At 39.8% G+C, this 19,350-nt stretch overlaps 1 pseudogene; it reads left to right on the forward strand.

Annotated features, from left to right (window-relative positions):
• Nucleotides 1-15,068: 15,068 nt before the first annotated feature.
• LOC133277083 (tetraspanin-3-like) lies at nucleotides 15,069-15,884 on the forward strand (annotated as a pseudogene).
• Nucleotides 15,885-19,350: the final 3,466 nt, after the last annotated feature.

Below are 19,350 nucleotides of genomic sequence, written 5' to 3' on the forward strand. Positions count from 1 at the left end.
AAATATTTAACAACTACGTGTTTCTTTTATTACTGATGAAGCAATGTCAATGGGTTTACAAAAAACTACCTATGGATGAAGAGGGCATAACTCAGCCTCAGTAACTCATTGCCCTGTACACAATGACAAGTCTCCTGGTGTGAGGCCTGGCATACAATGGAATTAACCTCTGAAAAGAACTCTGGTTATCTATATTTAGTTACACAGCAATATCTGTTCATTTGTGTCACAGCAGAACCAAAATCCTAAGTGAGTGTGCCTTTGTTGATGCTCTCTGCACGGCATTACTCTTGTTAACCAAACAGAACAACTTACTGGTGAGGACAGCAGAGCCGCTGTTACTCTCATATTTAGGTCTTTGAAGGGCAATCAGAGCGTTGGTGCAGACACATACCTTGTGACCAGGACTATTACGTTCATCAGAGCTAAAACCCCACTGAGCGCAGTGCCATGCAATTTGAGTAGAAACATGGGGCATGAAAATACACAGTTTAAAAGGCATAAAAATGAAGTTCAGAAAGGTAGTAATGCCAAAGATGGTAAGAAATGAGCTTGTTTTGATTGCCTGCCTTAATCTACATGGGGATAAAAATAGTTAATAAAGTGGATCCAGGCATTATCGCCCTGGTCCAGCTTAAGCTTTAGGAAGGCAAAGAGAACAATGAAGTGTAAAGGTCGGTTAGCGAAAGGAAGCGGGCGGTTTGCAAGATAAAGCAGGATGTGCAACTCAAAGACAGACCAAACAATGTAAATATTTGTAACCCTTAGGAGTTTTACTGAATCAGGATGACAAGGAAGTAAGAGAGTCAAAAGTTACTGCTTAGCATTCAGTGGACTACAAAAGGGATGTGAGACATGCAATAAAGGTCTTCAGATTTCACCAGAACTGGAGTCCTTCTTTGATACGCCACAATCAACAGTGCTCTAGTTCTTACCATTACTATTTATGAAAATCTCAGAGCAGCTCAAATGGCAGCAAGAGCTCTTGCTTATAGTTTGTCATTCCTAAAATTTTGTGCTTGCACTCAAGTTTTGTACATAATCTTCCCTTAATAGGTGTTTCCATATCTTCCTTTCTCTTCTGCGGGTTACTGAGCTCCATCCCACCTTCTCTTTTCACATTATCCTGCAAGACATTACAAGGAGTGAGATATTTGACTCTTATTTACAAGTTCTTCTTGTATCAGTACCTCCCTAGAATTAGTTATCTAAACAGTTAGGCATGTGTTTTAAAAAATATGAACTTAACCCAGCCACTCTCTGTTTAAAAATATTTGGATTGTTATGTGGCAGGTCCTGATGCATTTACTACATATTTAAGAGATCAGAAGAACAAAACTTCCTTTCTTGTTCTCTTTCTCTTGCTTTGATAGCAATGTGCTTGCAGTAGACTACACAATACCATGTGTAGTAGAAATGGGGTATTATTTTCTTTATATGCAGCTTTTCCTTTTTCAGACATCCAGAAATTATTTCAAAAAATTCTAGAAAAGGTGATTGCAAATTTAGGAAGACTGCTAAGGCTGGATACTCTGGATGATCTATTATTATTTGATTACATGTTGTTATTTTTATTGGTATTACTGATATTATACTGTTCTTAGTGTGTGACTGTTGACCTATAAATAGCAGAAATGAAAGTAAAAAAAAATCCTCCCAGAATGATTGGTAGCCAAACTGGCCAGAGTGACTTTCAATCTATACATTTTTTTAAATGGTTAAATTCCAAATTAATGGTTCCTTTAACTTTCAACCACTCATTTTCCAAAACAAACCTCAGTGAAGATGTCGATATTTGCAGCTATTCAAATTCAAGTAAGTTCCAGTCTCAGCAGTGTGCATAGATATGAGATTATTCTTTCATTTGAGAAAGAGTGAAAATTAAATACAAAAGCAAGCACCTATCTCCACCCGTTAATCTATTCACAAGAATATTATCTCCTACATGAATATTCATTCCTTACATCACTTTTGATATCTTACTGGTTTAATATTCTTCAGAATTCAGCCTTTTTCACTTTTTTTTTACCAGCTCTGTCAATGTGGGTCCCTTAGTAGTTTAATATCTAAAATGACAATATATATATTAAGATTAGAGAGTTTAAATTTACGTGGAGTGAGATGATTTAAATAAACATGTACAAACAGCATTTTTTTTATTACATAGGATTTTATAACATTCTCACTGCAGAAATTACATGGTGTTTTTTTGGTACTTGACTTGCTATATAACTGACCTCTTTTGTCTTATACAACATGGCTCTGGAAGCTGTTTTTCCCCTTTCTTTCAGTCTTTATGGTGCAGTTATGTGGTCAACTGCATTGATAAACAAGTGGATTTCATGGTTTTCTCTTTCTTACATAGAAGACCATTGGGAAGAGACCTCCTTTTATACTTGTTTGCATGGCAGGATTACAGGACGTGAAAATTAAATTCTAACTCATTAGTGTGGTTAGCAACTTGTTCTTTCACACATGTAATATGAAGGGAAGGTTTATGAATTTGTACACCTCTGTTTAAGGTACATACTTCTGTCTACAGAAAAATCAGAGAGCATTCAAAAGTTTCATGTACCTTTCCCTAGAAAATAAGGGCAATTCATCCAAGAGCTGGAACTGTCCTCTTGCAGAGATTAGAGTGTAGGAGATTTTGCAGAAGTTGAGGCAGGGTAAGAGCTGTGTCAGAAGAAGGAAAGATGCATGGAGATCTCCTTTTCCCCCTTAAAATAATGCAGATTTTATTATTGTCTTTTTTTTTTTTTTTTTTTTTCCCAGTAATAATGTACACTCAGTTCTGATTTTTGGTAAATCTGATTTCATTTTGGTTCAGGAAAAAGTCAAGGCATTTTGAAATTCCCTAGGGAAGCACTGTTGCAGAAAATTGTTCAGATCCTTTAAACATGTTATTCTAAATTACATCATGACACACAAACCATTTCAAAAAATACCCTTGAAATCAAAGGCCATTCCTGAATGAAAGTAAAAGAATTTCAAAATAAACATTTTAGATATTTCTGAAGTTTCCCTAAAATATTTAGAAATTTATGTCAAAAAAGAGATAGGATAAAACATTTTGAGTTTTGGTGGGTTTTATGTTTGTTTTGGTTTGGGTGGTTTGTTTTTTTTTTTTTTTGTTTTCTTTTTTGTCTGAAATCTGACAGGTTTTTATTTCTAGTCCTAGTTTAAACCAGAAAAAATCTTTATATTAATTAGGATTATTAACTGATGGTTTTCAAATTTTGTTTTTCATACAGAAGTTCTTCTATAGGGCATGGACCCTTCTCTACCAACTCTGAAATCTCTGGTAGGATTTGGGTTTATTTTGGCTTTTCACCTCCACCTTTTTCTACAATCTTTCTTCCCAGAAGCATTTGCCAGTATGATGACATGACTAAAAAAAGGAGTAAATCTGTTTTAATGTGCTGGGTTAAGCTACGTGGTTGTCTCCATGTCGTTAGGTGCTTGTTCGTGTTTCTCTCTGGATGCAAGCTTTTTTGTTTATCAAAACTCATTTTATTGCCTTCTGTTCCTGCTGCTTTCACCACTATGGCAGCTGAATGTTTTGTTCAGTTGTATTCTACTCTTTACTTCTACCTGCAAATTTATCTGGAGGAGCACTGTGAAACAAAGGCATGGATTACAATGTCTGAGATCTGCTTGTTCGTAAGAACAGTATCTTTTAATAAACAGTTTAAGTACTTGCCACTAGCAAAAATTTCAGCATTACTTCATTGAAGAATATTGAAATGTGACTCTAAACCCAGAATTGTTACTGCTGTGGAAGCTGACTTGTACAATATTGAGAATATTTTTAATTAAACAGAATAAATTTCTGCCTGAGATCTTGTATTTATTACTAATAAAGCAGATTAATTAGCTGAAGGAAACCAATGCAACCATAGAAATTGTGCATGTTTATTAGGACTTACATTTATTCCAGGGTTTATAAACATAAGGAAACACTGTGGCTTTTAGCAGTGTCTGATACCATGCTAGTCAGGGCAATGGGCTCTGTCATCATTCTAGTGTGATTTTCAGGATTTTTAAGGCTTATCAAAAGCATTAGGCAAAATGACATTAAAACAAGCTAAGCTATAAAAACAAGTTGAGTTATGCTACTTTTTGTATTAAAATGAATGGCGCTGCCACCTGGCAAAACCCATGCCAACAGCCAGAACAGAGAAAGCCTTGAATATTTGAATGGGAGGATGTTTGTTCATCTTAGGACTGCAATGGATGTGAAGGACTTCGATTCCCATTTCCCTTACCATACATCCTATCTACCTCCTGGTATTTTGTATAGCCCAGGAAAAAGAAGGATGCTGAAAGGGCAATCTGTGCCAAAGCAAATCTAGGAATGTTCATGGTCTGAGCTGTTGCCCCTTCCCTCCTTTGTGTTGCAGAAATTCTTTGGCTGCAGAAGCTGCTTGTCAGTCAGCTCCACTCCCTTTGAATCCTGTGTTTTCCAGAAATTGAAGCTCTTATCAGGTGTTTAAAATAGGTTTCTTATGTATTCCTTTCAATGACAGGCCTGTAAATACAAGTTTCTAAAGTGAATGTAGTGCTGGAGAAATATGTCAACACAACAAGTGGAGAAACTGAAGCTGTCCTGGTCATCTGCACTGTTGGTGTAGGCTGGAAGTCAGGGATAGGGTTTTTGTCTTGCTCTGGAGGTCCTCCCTCCCTCCACACCTCCGGAGTCTCCTGATAAATGTGGAGCTACTTCCCAGCTGTTTGCATTTGTGTGTGTGGAGGTCTACCTGTCTTCCAGTGGCATAAAATTTTGGTGGTCATCTCATTTTGAACACCTCAGCCCCCACATTTGGGATTTCAGACCAGGGCAGACACATGTGAAAGGTTCTGAGCCTCAAATTTCATGCTAATGCTGAAATTTGCACAGTGGGAATGAGAAAGATTATTTTGCCTATCTTAATAGTTTTATAGATTCATACAATCATAGAATAGTTAGGGTTAGAAAGGACCTTAAGATCATCTAGTTCCAACCCTCCTGCCATGGGCAGGGACACCTCACGCTAAACCATGTCACCCAAGGCTCTCTCCAACCTGGCCTTGAACACCGCCAGGGATGGAGCATTCACAACTTCCCTGGGCAACAAATTCCAGTGCTTCATCACCCTTACAGTAAAGAACTTCTTCCTTATTTCCAATCTAAACTTCCCCTGTTTAAGTTTTAACCCATTACCCTTGTACTACCACTACTGTCCCTAAGGAAGAGTCCATCCCCATCATCCTTATAGGCCCTCTTCAAATACTGGAAGGCTGCTATAAGGTCTCCATGCAGCCTTCTCTTCTCCAGGCTGAGCAGCCCCAACTTTCTCAGCCTGTCTTTATACTGGAGGTGCTCCAGTCCCCTGATCATCCTTGTGGCCCTCCTCTGGGCTTGTTCCAACAGTTCCATGTCCTTTTTATGTTGAGGACACCAGAACTGTACACAATACTCCAAGTGAGGTCTCACAAGAGCAGAGCAGAGGGGCAGGATCACCTCCTTCGACCTGCTGGTCATGCTCCTTTTGATGCAGTCCAGGATATGGTTGGCTTTCTGGGCTGCAAGCACACACTGAAGCTGGCTCATGTTCATTTTCTCATCTACCAACACCCCCAAGTCCTTCTCCACAGGGCTGCTCTGAATCTCTTCTCTGCCCAGCCTGTATCTGTGCCTGGGACTGCCCCGACCCAGGTGTAGGACTTTGCATTTGTCATGGTTAAACTTCATGAGGTTGGCATCAGCTCACCTCACAAGCGTGTCAAGGTCCCTCTGGATGGCATTCCTTCCCTCCAGTGTATCAACTGACCCACACAGCTTGGTGTCATCGGCAAACTTGCTGAGGGCGCACTCAATCCCACTGTCCATGTCACCAACAAAGATGTTAAACAAGACCAGTCCCAACACCTATCCCTGAAGGACACTCCTTACTGGTCTCCAGCCGGACATTGAGCCATTGACCACAACTCTTTGCGTGTGGCCATGCAGCCAGTTCTTTATCCACCGAGTGGTCCATCCATCAAATTGATGTCTCTCCAATTTAGAGACAAAGATGTCGTGTGGGACAGTGTGGAACGCTTTGCACAAGTCCAGGTAGATGACATCAACTGCTCTACCCCTGTCCATCAGTTCTGTAGCCCCATCATAGAAGGCCACCAAATTGGTCAGGCAGGATTTTCCCTTAGTGAAGCCATGCTGGCTGTCACCAACCACCTTGTTGTTTTTCATGTGCCTTAGCATGCCTTCCAGGAGAATCTGCTCCAAGATTTTGCAGGCGCAGAGGTGAGAGTGACTGGTCTGTAGTTCCCCGGGTCATCCATTTTCCCTTTCTTGAAAATTGGGGTTATATTTCCCTTTTCCGGTAGTCCAGAACTTCACCTGACTGCCATGATTTTTCAAATATGATGGACAGTGGCTGAGCAACTTCATTTGCCAGCTCCTTCAGGACCCATGGATGGATTTCATCAGGACCCATGGACTTGTGCACATTCAGGTTCTTAAGATGGTCTCGAACCAGTTCCTCTCCTACGTGGGCTTAAGATTTTCATTCTCACAGTCCCTGTGTCTGCCTTCCAAGACTTGGGTGGTGTGGTCAGAGTATTTCCAGTGAAGACCGAGGCAAAGAAGTCATTAAGCCTTCTCCAAAACCAGGGTAGCTAGTTTTCCTGAGAGCTTCTGGAGCTGCCCCACACTGTCCCTAATATATCTTTTACTTGCAATGGACCTTGCAATCCCTCTTGCTATCTTTCACATCCTGAGCTGAGTTTAATTCTAACTGGGCCTTAGCTTTCCTAACCTGGTCCCTAGCTTCCCGGACAACATCCCTGTATTCTTCCCAGGCCGCCTGTCCTTGCTTCTACCTTTTAGAAGCCTCTTTTTTCCCTCTAAGTTTCCTCAGCAACTCCTTATCCATCCAAGGAGTTCTCCTGGCCCTCCTGCTGCACTTCCTTCTAGTTGGGATGCAACACTCCTGCGCTTGCAGCAGATGATACTTGAATACCAACCAACAGTCTTGGGCACCTCTGCCCTCTAGGGCTATGTCCCATGGAACCTTACTAAGCAGGTTCCTGAAGAGACCAAAGTCTGCTCTCTTGAAGTCCAGGGCAGTGCTTAATTTTTGTTTAACTATTTTGCCTGATCAGCTATTCAAAATGACAATTCAGTTCATCAAGTAGTAATGGATTTCTACTTCTATTGTTTCTTACGTCTGTGCAATTCCAAGATTTCTCCAATGCCCCATCCATGAACAAATACTGGGGGAGCAGAAACATATACAAGCAGTTGCAAGTTTACCATTGTATCAGCATGAAAGTTTACCCTTGTATCAGCACAAAATACAGGTCCCTCTTCTTGCCTGATCCACACCGATACTGTGTCACACTGAATTCAGTCAGTAGGTGTGATGAGAGCTTATGTAAAACCTAATTGCTTTATTTTAGATGAAATCTCATGATAGCCCTGAATAGTCTGTAATTTTGTTCTCTGCAAAAGCAAGACCGCAATTACCTCTGAGATTATGGAGCTATTTTCTGTCGGTCCTCAGTGTCTGTTCTCACAGTACCAATTAGGAAAACAGGTATTATCTTTTAGTTTTTGTTACAGAGAGCTCTCAACCAAATTCTGAAAGTAAATTAGAAGAAAAAATATCAGTTAATGCTTTTTCTCTTTTGAGTATTTTTGGTAGTATTTATTCTGATTCAGCAATTATGTTCTTTATCAAAGTCTGTTTCACTGGCAGCAACATCAAATAGCATTGTGTAAACCTGCTCACTTTGTTTGTTCACCAGATCTTTTTCTCTCTACTAATCCTTCAGCTCCACATTAAGCCTCTGATTTTTATCTGCTGAAAATGGGAATACTCATGTACCTCAGGGTATATTGGTATGGATCCTCATGCTGAAGCCAGCACTCAGTCAAGATCATAAACTCTGCTGAGGAAATGTGCTCCAAACTGTGCTGTAGGCAAGAAAGCAGATCTCCCAGGTCATCTGCTTCTCGCAGTCTCTCCTGGGCTTTCTCATGCTGTGCCTGTCCTAGAGCCCAGTTCTGCTGGAGGATGCTGAAGAAGACACTTTGGGTACAATAACCATACCCTGCAAGATGCTGTGGGAGAAAGTAAAAGGCTTTGGCAGTCCTAGCTGGATTTCAATATTATGAGCAACTCACTGAGGTTTCTGAAAAGACTTCTGATGCCCAGCAGTTTGGCTTGAAAATTGGGTTTTTATAAGTACATTAAACCTCAAAATAAAAGAAAGTGACTCCTGCCAAGGCAAGACCAAGTTGTGCTGCTTGTTGGGTGTGGAAGTTAGCAGAGACACCAGTTCTTGTACTGCATTCACATTTTTCCCTTAAACATATTGTTACATTCCATGTTCAAATGCATTTTCATTTGTTTTCGGCTGTTTTACATGTAGATGCTTCTAAGAGTTTAAACCTAATAGACCCTTTCCATGTCAGTGACAGTATCTATATTTAAAAGCAAAATACTTCTTGAAGGCAATTGTTTGGTGGAGATATTGTAGATAGAAATACAACACAGAAATATATTGCAAATATCTTTGGTTTTGATTTTTTTTTTTTTTCCCCTCTAAGAAATTGCATTTCATCTGAATGGAAATGCATAAAAATCCTATTATAATTGGTTCCATTTGTTTGAAGTGTGCTGTAAGAAAAATTCTGACAAAGTTGACATTTTAAATGCTCCTATCATGAGTTAGGAAAGGTGATAAAAATAAATTTTGTACTATAGTCAGTATAAAACCTGGTATGAGATGAACATTACATTTGATATAGTACTATGCCAGTAAAAAAGAGAAAAGTACTTTATCAAATACTTTGACTTCTGCTTGGATAAATTTTGAACTGCCTAGTAGGCTGACAATATTCTTTGCTAATATCTTTCTTGGTGGAAAAGCTGAACTTTTGATCATTTGTCAGATTAAGTCCAAATAAATGTTTTTGTCAATTTTTTTTTTCCCCTGGTCAATGAGTAGAAAAAGGAATCAGTTATTCACCAGAAGAATCTACACTCTGCCAGCCTTCATCTTTGCAAATGAATTCATGAAGCACGAGTTGTACGAACCTTATTCTTTAGCATGAGCTCCTATTGCAGGTCTGACACGCTGCTATCACCAGAGCATTCCAATGCTCTCATCGGAAAGCAAATTGCAGAATCTGTCTCTGGCCACACCACATATTTCAGCAGTAATCCCACATCATTACTACTGCAATGCAGTCATTTATACTAAACCACAGCTGAAGTGAACCTTTAATCAGGAATTTTTTGCATGTGGTCATGCTGGGTGTCTCCCCTTCAGCTTAGTTTTGAGTAGCTAGTTACAGGAAACTGTAACACTCAGAACAAGCACATTTCACCTGAAGCGGCCTCAAGAGCAAACTGATATTGAGCCTTGATTTACACTGTAAGATCAGCAATGGCATCCAAGTTTCCATACTGTAATAAATCCTGATGAGTTAAGGCTGAAGTTTCTGGATCTCGAAGAGCATTAAAAGTCCTATGCTCTCTAAGAAACAGAGTAGTCAAAAGCAATATTTGCAAAAGTACCTCAGTAATTTAGGACTCTGAGACTGACTGATTTTAAGATTTATCAGGAATTAATTTGAATTATTTGTCCCAGATGCTGTATTTATATTGTATAGTATCGATACAAACAAAGATTTCCAAATTTTCATTCACAAATGGCTGCTGGCTGTGTGGATAGATTCATTCACATTGTTGGGCAAAAGAGTCACAAGCGGAAAGCTCCTGCATGTCATTTACAGCATTGCCAGGTCCTGCCTGAGGCTTTACAGGAGGGGTCCAGCCCAGTTTTGCATGAAAACCTTCTGAGGAAAAAGCATTCCACAAGGATTTCTTTTTCTGAGGAGACACAGCAGAGAAGAAGCGTGATTCATGGGAAACTCTGAGAAGTGTAAGCTTCTTGTCAGGTCTTTATACAGTGTACTGATATCCAGAGAATGTATTCATATTCATTCAGTGAATGTATTCAGACACTTCGAGCTTCTTCCTTAAAGAGAAATCTGCTAGTTATTTTAATGAGCTAATGATTAAAGGCCCTCTATTTCATACGAAAAGTATTTTTATAACTTCAGAAAGTGCCCAGAAATCTTGCATATGGTTTGAAAGAACAAGTAAGAACACTGCATTCACATGAAAAATGTTGTAGTTAGTGATGGTTGAAAAAAAAAGTCACAAAAATTCACAAAATACTTTAAATGTCAAGGTGACTTGAATTTCAGTGTGCTGCCCTTTCTTAAGTTTTGAAAATTTTTATGAAGTGCTTTTTCCTCCAGTCTGTTTTTATTACCAACTGCAATAAAATGAAGGGTACGAAAAAAATTAATTTTAATTTCCTTTTCATTTTGCCATTTGGTGTCTTTTAAATTCTTCTCCAACTTCTGAAGTGATGTAAAGACAGACAATGCCTTTTTTTTTCTTTTTTCTTTCCTTTGTAGTCAGTATTCATCCCAGTCTCAAGACATTTTGTAACAAACCAAGACTGAAGGAGGGGAAAAATAAAAATTTATTAAAAAAGAAGAAGTTTAGTCTTTTTCTTGTGTTCAACTCATGAAAAGAAAGAAAGAGGGAAATAACATGAGAACACCAAACATTCAACATTTGTTTTTTAATTTTTTCAGTACCAATGAAAACCTGCAACATTAAAAGCAAAACTAAACGGCAGCCCTGAAAGCATTTGATGTGGTTCTTCAATTACAAAAAAGGCTGCTTTTGGCCAGGCAAACAGAACCAGGGGTAAACATCTGACTGGCTCTAGTTGAAACACCTGCACAATGGTAAATCAGTTCTTGTGGAGAGTACATTTTCCCCATGAATAGGAGATGGCAATCATATCTCCTCTGCTTGCTTCAAGCTTTCCATGATAGTTATTAGTCTCATGCAAGGCAATAGCATCTGACCTTGGTTACTATGGCAACTGGTTGTGCATGGCAGTGACTGTAGGATCTGGGTCCAACCAGGGTTGCTCATCCTTTTTGCATTTGGGCTGTCAGAATGATCTTATAATATGACATGTCTCATAAGTAACGCTTTTTATTCCTGAGGAATCAATAGACTTAGCAGCTTTCAAGTTTCCTAGAAATAGCTTTCCACTTGGTAACCAGTCCTTCTCCTGTGTGGTGTTTTGAGTACCCATCATTATTTGAATGGTCTGATTGAGAAGAACCATTTCCCCCACCAAATATCATTATTTTTTTCTATCACTTTACATGCAGTCAGGGCTTTTCTTGGGAACTGGAAAAGTTCTGTGTGTGAAGTCTCTTCAGCTTAGGAAAGATATAGTGACAGGGCCAGCAGACAAGGTCAGGAGCAGAGAAAGAAAGAGTGATACCAATGATACGCATTTATCACTTTTTCTGGATCTGCCAGCCCTCCTGGCTCACATGCCTACTTCCACCCACTGAAGGGGCCAGGAAGGTGGTTGGGGTGGATGGAAGCTTAATGTAAAAGGCTGGGGTAGGTGAAGTTGATAAAAACCTTTGTGTTCCAGTAAAGGTTTTAACCTGTGCTTAACCACACTTATGCTATGGTGTGCTTCAATCTAATAAAACCTTAAAAAAAATGTTTTAAATTCTCAAGCCAAAACTCTTCAGAGTTCTTTAGTTTCACCTACAAAATCCAACTAAAGTAGCTTCATGTGTGTACAGGTTACAGGGGAAATGGCACCTGTTTTTCTGAGGCAACTTTTGGGCTCTTCTGTGATGCCACTGTGACAACGAATGTGGTAGCTGAGGGTCTGGCTTTGAGATCTTGTCTCATTTTATATGAGGTCTGTACTAAACTTAGAAGATGGGCTTGTCTAACTGTGCCTTGGTTCCATGGTCACCTCTTGGTTTCTTCTTGTTCACACAAGTCTGAATGGTCTAGCTGGCCACTTAGATTTGAATTGTTGCCCATTACAGCAAGATCTCAGATGTGCTCTCATCAATCTGTATGACAGCCTACATCATTTAAAACGAGTCTAGTCATCAGCCTATGTTGCATTCATGCAACCACAACATTGACTTGATGACTCTCTCACTCCAGGGCTCACGTGGAATGAAGCTGTTTGACCTTCCTGGCTTATCACAGCCATCCAAAGTCAGTCATGGTTTGCTGGAACAATGAATGCAAAGAATACACAGCAGACATTTTATTAACTTGAAGGATTATACTTTCAGCAGCATTCCAGAAAGTAGTTTATCTAAGATGTATTATCTGTTACACCCACATTTGAACTTCAGTACTCATCAGTTCATAAGCAGAAACAACACCAGAGAAGACAGGGACGACATTTATCATGTTATGTTGTTTACTACTAGAAAGAAAACAGAGGAGCTTTCCTATTCTGCCTTTCCTATAGGCTCCTTCATTCACGGCTTTCTTCAAGGTTTTGGCTACATTTGCAGGTAAAATTACTATTGAGGTTGGCAGTTAGCTTCTTTTGGTACTTCAGGGACAAGTTCCACATCTTTCTTGTCCTTTGTCTTGCCTGTCTTACCAGACAGCAGACATTTTGAGGAGAAGCATTGACTAGTGCAAAGTAGGTGAGGGGGTTTAGACCGCCCTGTAAATATTAATCCCCACTGCAGCAATTTCCTCTTTCATAGTGCTGAGTACGCTCCATCCCTCCAGGTGGCACTGGGCACTGAGACCTTTTACCTGGGAACTGGGTACTAGTCAATGATGCTTCTGATTCCTGTGGTGGATAGGCAGGCATGCATGTTCTCCTGTCTGCTGCACTACTACAGAAGTCCTGATTTCAGGAGGAGGCTGTGTGCAGATGGCTCCCTGCTCATGTGAACTGGCTCACAGCAGTCTGTGTGGGACGAAACCAGCACAAAGGCACCAGTGGAAGGGTCAGAGCCTGTGGCAGCATATACCCCTCCATTTGTAGCAGTTGCTTCACCCCTCTCCCTCTCCCATACTGTGTTCCACAGACATATGAAAGAAATGGAAAGACCTCACAGTGGTCCAATGTACCAGATTTAAGTAAATGGGAAGTTATTATATTTGGGGAATCTTTAGAAAGATAAGAATTTCTAGTCTTTGATAACCATTGAAATTTTCTCCTCTGTGTTCAGGGAGGGGATGGGAGTTACCCTGGCTGGAACAAACAAGAAGTGCATTAAAATTGTTCTGTAAGCAGTTTGAGCCAGAGACTGCAGTAAAAGCAAACAGTTTTGTAACTAATTTCTTACTATTGCATTAAGCTTTATAAGCATTCGGGAGGCAGAAAGGAATAGAAGCTGGTTCATATATTTGGGTTTGGTTTGACTTGTTTGGGTTTTTTTTTTCACAAAGTCTGCAAACTAGCTATAACCAGTTTTACTTCTCACAGAATTTTCAGATATGCCTATGATATGTTTCCTTGCACTTTTCTGATATGTTTCTACCGCATCATGGAAACGTTAAATCAGTGTAGTTTGCCTGCGTGCACAAACATGAAGGGAAATCCTTTCTGTTCTCCCCATCACTCTCCCTGATGCAGAACATAGAAATGAGAGGAAAAGGCATTCAAGAGAATAAGTGAATGGCAGCAAAACCAACACAGCTGGAGGGCTGGGGGTAGCAGCAAGCAGAACAGGAGAGAGGGCAGACACAGACTTCTGAGAAGAGTTGCAGAAAAACACACATACTAGAACAGCTTTGAAAGAAACATTTGGTTAAGATTTAACAGGTTAATCACTGCATGTTAATTACTGTTAATGGCAAAATTAAAAATAATAAAGCAGTTTATCTCATTCCAAAATAATTAGCCTTGATGACATGTTTGTACAGCACACAGAAAGAAATTTTGATGGGAATCAGCCCAACATCTGTGTGTGCATAGTATATATAACAGCAATAAGTCCTTGTAAAATGTCTGACAGATGTGGGATCATTGGCTTTGCTGAGACTTTTCCAGGGATCTGAGCGTCAGCTTTGATTTTCTGCAGGGTCTGCAGGTGGTAATGTTTCTGAAAAAGAGGATCATTCATCTGTATTCTCCCTTATGTATGCCTATTTTATTAGCCCTTCTCTGCATCTTGAGAAACAAGAGATGTAACCGGACTTCATCAGGATGATTAGGCAACCACTGTTGGCCTTTGGAATCTGTTCTTGTTGTCTGCGCCAAGTTTTATGCAGGTCTCCCATCCTGCTCAGCTCCTCTGTATCATGTTTGATTAACATTGTGAGTAATAATGCTCTTCTGCTGGCTGATAAGTGGTATTAATTCTTATTGAGATTGTTGTGAAGACATTTAGTGTGTGTGTAATTTGGTTTCTTTAAACACAAGGAAAAGTTACAGTTTTCCCTGTTTGTATTCAGTCATTACATCACTGAATCAAATCAATAGTGATGCAAACTGAGGGGTACTAGTCTGTAATGCTAGGGATTTCTCATCCTGGCATTTTGAGTAGTGGATACTACCTACGCAGAAATGTTGCTGAATAAAAAAGGGCAAAATATTATTGACATCATTATGCCCCTCATAAAATCTAATGAGTGGTAAGCATGGGAATTATAATGAATTTAGGTGAGTGTTACCCGTGGAGATCCCTGCCTGAATAGCTCTGCTTAAACTATTTCTTCATTAATGACTGACTGGTGTATTTGTTGCCATCTTGGCTACTGCAGTAGGATGATAGTTGGATTGCCTCTTTCACTTGGGCAGTCTGATCTGGGCTAGCACAGTTGGCTACCACCTTGACTATTTTTCTATACCCAGCTCTTTAACACATGAATGTAGTAAAACAAGGGGTTCAGCCTTTTCTTGGCTGCCTTCCTCTTCCAAATGCAAACATCTCCACTGACAGCAGAGTAGATGACCTCTCTACAGCAAGCTTAGCACACACCTTCGTGGCTTCTGCAGGCTACAGTGAGCAAGCATCAGCATGTAGTTAGCTGAAGCATTGCCTATTCTTTGTGCAGAGTGAGTCTCACCAGTGTTGCTCCTTTGCAAGTTGTTTTTGGGTGGAGATCTCATCTGCTGCACCTGGGTAAGTGTGGTGGGAGCCTCTTAAATGGTGGTGGTGAGCATTTGTGTTGCTAAGAGTGAGAAGAATGGAGGGAGTTAGAGTTGTGGTGGTGTCGTCATTGTTGCAGCCTTCCTTTTTTTGGTGCTCTGAGGAATCCTGGGTCAGATCCTTTGCTAAACTGGTACTCAGTTTCTTAGCCTTCATCTTCTGGGGCATTGCTGCAGCTCTGGTGTTTGGTGGAGTTTATGAGATACAGATGCACAAGAACTATGGATATTTATTTCAGGAGTCTTTCTTGTCTCTCCTTGGCTGGCTGGCTGTTGCAATGGCACTCATCTTGATACCTACTGGAGTTTTGGCTGTCTCTACTTCTACTAGGAGCTCCCGCTGTCAACAAGGGGCTCTCATGTACTTGCTGCTGGTTCTTTTTTGCCTGGAAATGTCTTCAGCAGTTTTGGCACAGCTCTCCTCTATTCGGATGGCTTCTGAACTAAAGAGCACTGCGGGTCACCTCTTCTATCAGTACAATGGAACATACCCCCAGGGTCCTATGGATATTGCACAGAGGAAGATGCAGTGTTGTGGGGTCCAAAATTGCACAGACTGGCTGAAGGCAACATCTGCCTCTTGGCATCATCTGGGTAGAACAGCTTGTGTCCCTGAAAGCTGCTGTAAGAAGTATTCTAACTGTGGAAGTGACTTAGGCCATCTGGAGCAGCTTTTTCAGGAAGGCTGTCTAAAGAAGCTGGAAGATCAGTTGCATTTTGTTATGCTGTACATTTTTTGGTGCTGTACTGTGCTAGGTGTCTTGGGGCTGTTGGCTGCTGTCAGTAGTGGAATCCTAATGAGGCATGAGCCTTTCTATGACCTCCAAATTCTGTAATCATCTACCTTCTCATAAGCTCGTAGGCACAGGCGGCACTGCTGAACCTTCTGCACATTTCCTTGAACTTTCCTGTTGCCCTGGAAGTAAAACACTTTTTTCCCCCCCTGTAAAGTATATTTGCATGGGAATCAAACTGATCAATCAATTTTATTTTGTTTTTCCCCTTAATGTTACAATATTAGGTCAGTTTTCCCACAGCTTTTGTTTGATAAGCATCCTGTACCTGAAAAAATTAATTGCTGGAAGACACAGCAGGGATGGGAGGGTCTTCAGCATGTGCAAACATGAAACTACTGTATGTGAGAGGAGGGGAAGCAGTAGGTAGAAGTATTTTTTGCTTAGGGGAACATGTTGTGAGGTCATGACCTGAGCTTTTGGAATAAGTCTTAACTGTAGTAGAATCTTGTAGACTAATTAAAGAGCAGATTCCTTCACCTTCCAACCTGTATTTGATATTTTGGTATTTCTAAAAGAAGCCCTTTGGATATAAAGCTTAACACTTTTTTTATTTTTCTTTTTCTCCTTCAAACAATGGTTTAAAAACTAACTTGCTGTTCAGTAAAAATAAATGTCAGCTTTTGAAGTGGTGTGAGTGTGCATTCTGAATGGAGAAGATAGGTTTAACAGCAGCAGAGTAACTAATAAGGTGACATACAGCAGGAGATACAGTATTCTCAGGAGTTGCACAGGAGCAACCTCACACTTAAAGAGGAAGAAGAAAGTCTGTATTTATTCTTTTATTTCATGTCAAAACAAGGAATGATTCAATTCTTTCATAAAAAAAAATGTGGGGTTATATGCATGCTTGATGACAACAGCTATATGCTGTTTTTTCTTAAGGTATGTCTGTCCTACTCTTACTAAATCTTCTTATCTGTTTTCTGTGGGGCTTGTTCTAGTCTGCATATGGTGAGAGAGACTCAGTCAGCATATGGGCTATCCATATTCTTCTTTATGTTAGTGCTGTTGATGTTTAAGGAGGTGCTGGTAAAAGCTCTGCTCTATTTGTACAGAGCATGGCTGTGTGTGTTGGGAAGTAGGTGTCTATTTGGAAAATGTTCCAAGCCCCACTGCTGACCTGGGAACGGGAACTGTAGCAGCTGCATCCTTTGGTAAACATAGGTAGGGAATCTCTGGGGTCTACAACTACACCAGGCTTTACCAGTCTGGGAACAAGGAAACTGTCTTGGTCACAAAAAACACTGGCCTGGGGAACTCCTTTGGCAGTTAAAGTAATAGCCAGATAAATCATTTTTATTTATTTTACAAATTTTCTACCAAATGTCAGGTACCTTATGACAAATCTCAGACCCCAAATCACCAGGTACTTACTTCCATGGAAAAAAACCCAGAGGTTGGTTGGAGGATAAAAGATAGGTCAGGAGAGCTGACCTATCTTATTTATTAACAATTGTATGGAAACCAAACAAAATATACTACAAAGTTGGTCTTTAAAAAGAACCAAACAAACAAACTCCACCCCCCCACCCCCAAAACCCCAGAACCTTGGTTTAGATAAATGAAAATAACTCATTAATCAGGAACAGTACTTAAAAAAAAAAACAAAACAACAGAGCAAAAAAGCTATGTCTTGAGTAACATAACAGAAGAAAAGATTTCTTTCTGTTTGCATGTGGGAGTAAAATATGTGTAGTTAAGCACTGCATTTGGGTCTTTATGATTTTGTGGTACCCTTGCGGATAAATGTTTTGTGATGCAAAGTTATTGCTATGATATTACAAAGACACAATGAAATGGAAGTGACACCAACTGGCCCAGGAAGAAATTGAGTTTGTTAAAAAAAGGAAGGTGGAAGAGTGGAGTGGATTGGTGCCTTTTTACCACCTGTCTTTCTGAGGGGGGACGTTTTTCTTCTCAGATTAATTCTTATTCCTTTCAACTTTCTTCACATATTCTGAGACTGAATCTCTTCAAAAAGAGGAATGCCCCTATTATTCATTACTAAGGGGAAAGAAGCAATTTCAAGGTGATTAAAGAATAGACTTACTAATGTGGATGTTTTCATCTACTCTTCAATTGGCTAAAAGTCCAAAGCACGCATGGTTCCTTCTACTGCTTTATACTAACAAAATTATAAGATAAATATGAAATATATATGTATATATAAAATATATCTGGGAGTTAATGGCAAGAAATTACTTCTAGGAATGATGTATTTTCCCCTGCATACTAGATGTGCCTCTGAAAGATTGGATCTTAAACTTGGTAGAAACAAAGTAGAGAGTAGCAGGATACATGGGACAGATCTAGAGTTAGAAATAGTTATTAATAGAGTTGCTAGACAAAACAGTAGGTTTGTTACCCCTTTCTGGTTGTGTTGTCTTGGGCAGTTTGATTCTAAATAGTTACTTCTCAACGGGATTAATTTCTTTTTGAAATAAAAATGGTGTTATTTTTAACAACACCAGCATATGTCTTTTATATATAAGATCTTGGTTACTATTGCAATCTATACATTGTATGCTTTATTCTGAAAAGAACTCCAGATGTTTTGCAGCAGCTGTGTAGGCAGGCAGCAGATGACTAACAGTAAATATTTCTGGAAGCTGTGTTCTTTTGGATTTGAAAGGAGAAACTTACATTTAGTGCAAACACGGAAACATATTCTGTGATCATTCTTTTGCAGGGTACACTGAAACCCATATAGTACATGTGTGAATTGGTGATTTCACTATGTCTTCTTAGAAATCAGTATTGAGAAGGAAAAATTTATGTTGAAAGGTAAAAGTCATCATTGCAGCCCCTTAACAGCCTCTTACTCTCATGTCTCTCTTTGACTGAACCACCGAACTTGGTAGAGAGCACTGGCTGCAGCTTTAGGCCTTGGCCATTTTGAAACTGATTGCTGCATTCTGACTCCTTCACCATCCCCAACGGTGAGCATATTGAAATTATACAGTTTCTTCTTTGCCTTCCTGTATGTCCATTGGTCCTCCTGTCTGTGTGTTCCTGTCATTTTTTTTCCAAAAGGGAGTCTTTCCCCTGCATACCCTTCCCTGCTGCCATGTGAATTATGGTTTGTTTTAATTCTGAGCAGAACATAATTGAGCTTCTGGAACTATGAGTTGTCCTTCATAGATCTGTTTTATCTTTTAAGTTTAAAATTAAATTCTGTATCACAAATACAGAGTAGAACGATCTGGGCTTTGCTAGAACATGGTTGAAGACTCAGTTCCTGCGTATTTCCTGTAGATATTGTTAGATCAATTGAAGTTACTCTTCAGTTGAAATTATGGCTTTTATAGTCTAGGAAGGTTTTCTGCCTGTGTGATGAAGCAGGAGGTTGCACTGTTATGCTCTGTGTTTTTTCTTGAAATATTCAGCTTGCAGGCCTGGGCTAGGTTCCTCACTAGTGAGAAACGACACCCAATTGTCAAATCTCAAAATGCCATCCTAGAAGATGAGACAAAACCCAGCCTTTTTTGTGATCTAAGTACAGAAAATGAGGCTGAACTACTTA

This window comes from Pezoporus flaviventris, unplaced genomic scaffold (genome assembly GCF_033815535.1).
Source record: "Pezoporus flaviventris isolate CSIRO_AGI_PZ_B2104156 unplaced genomic scaffold, CSIRO_AGI_Pfla_v1 ptg000050l, whole genome shotgun sequence".
NCBI lineage: Eukaryota > Metazoa > Chordata > Aves > Psittaciformes > Psittacidae > Pezoporus > Pezoporus flaviventris.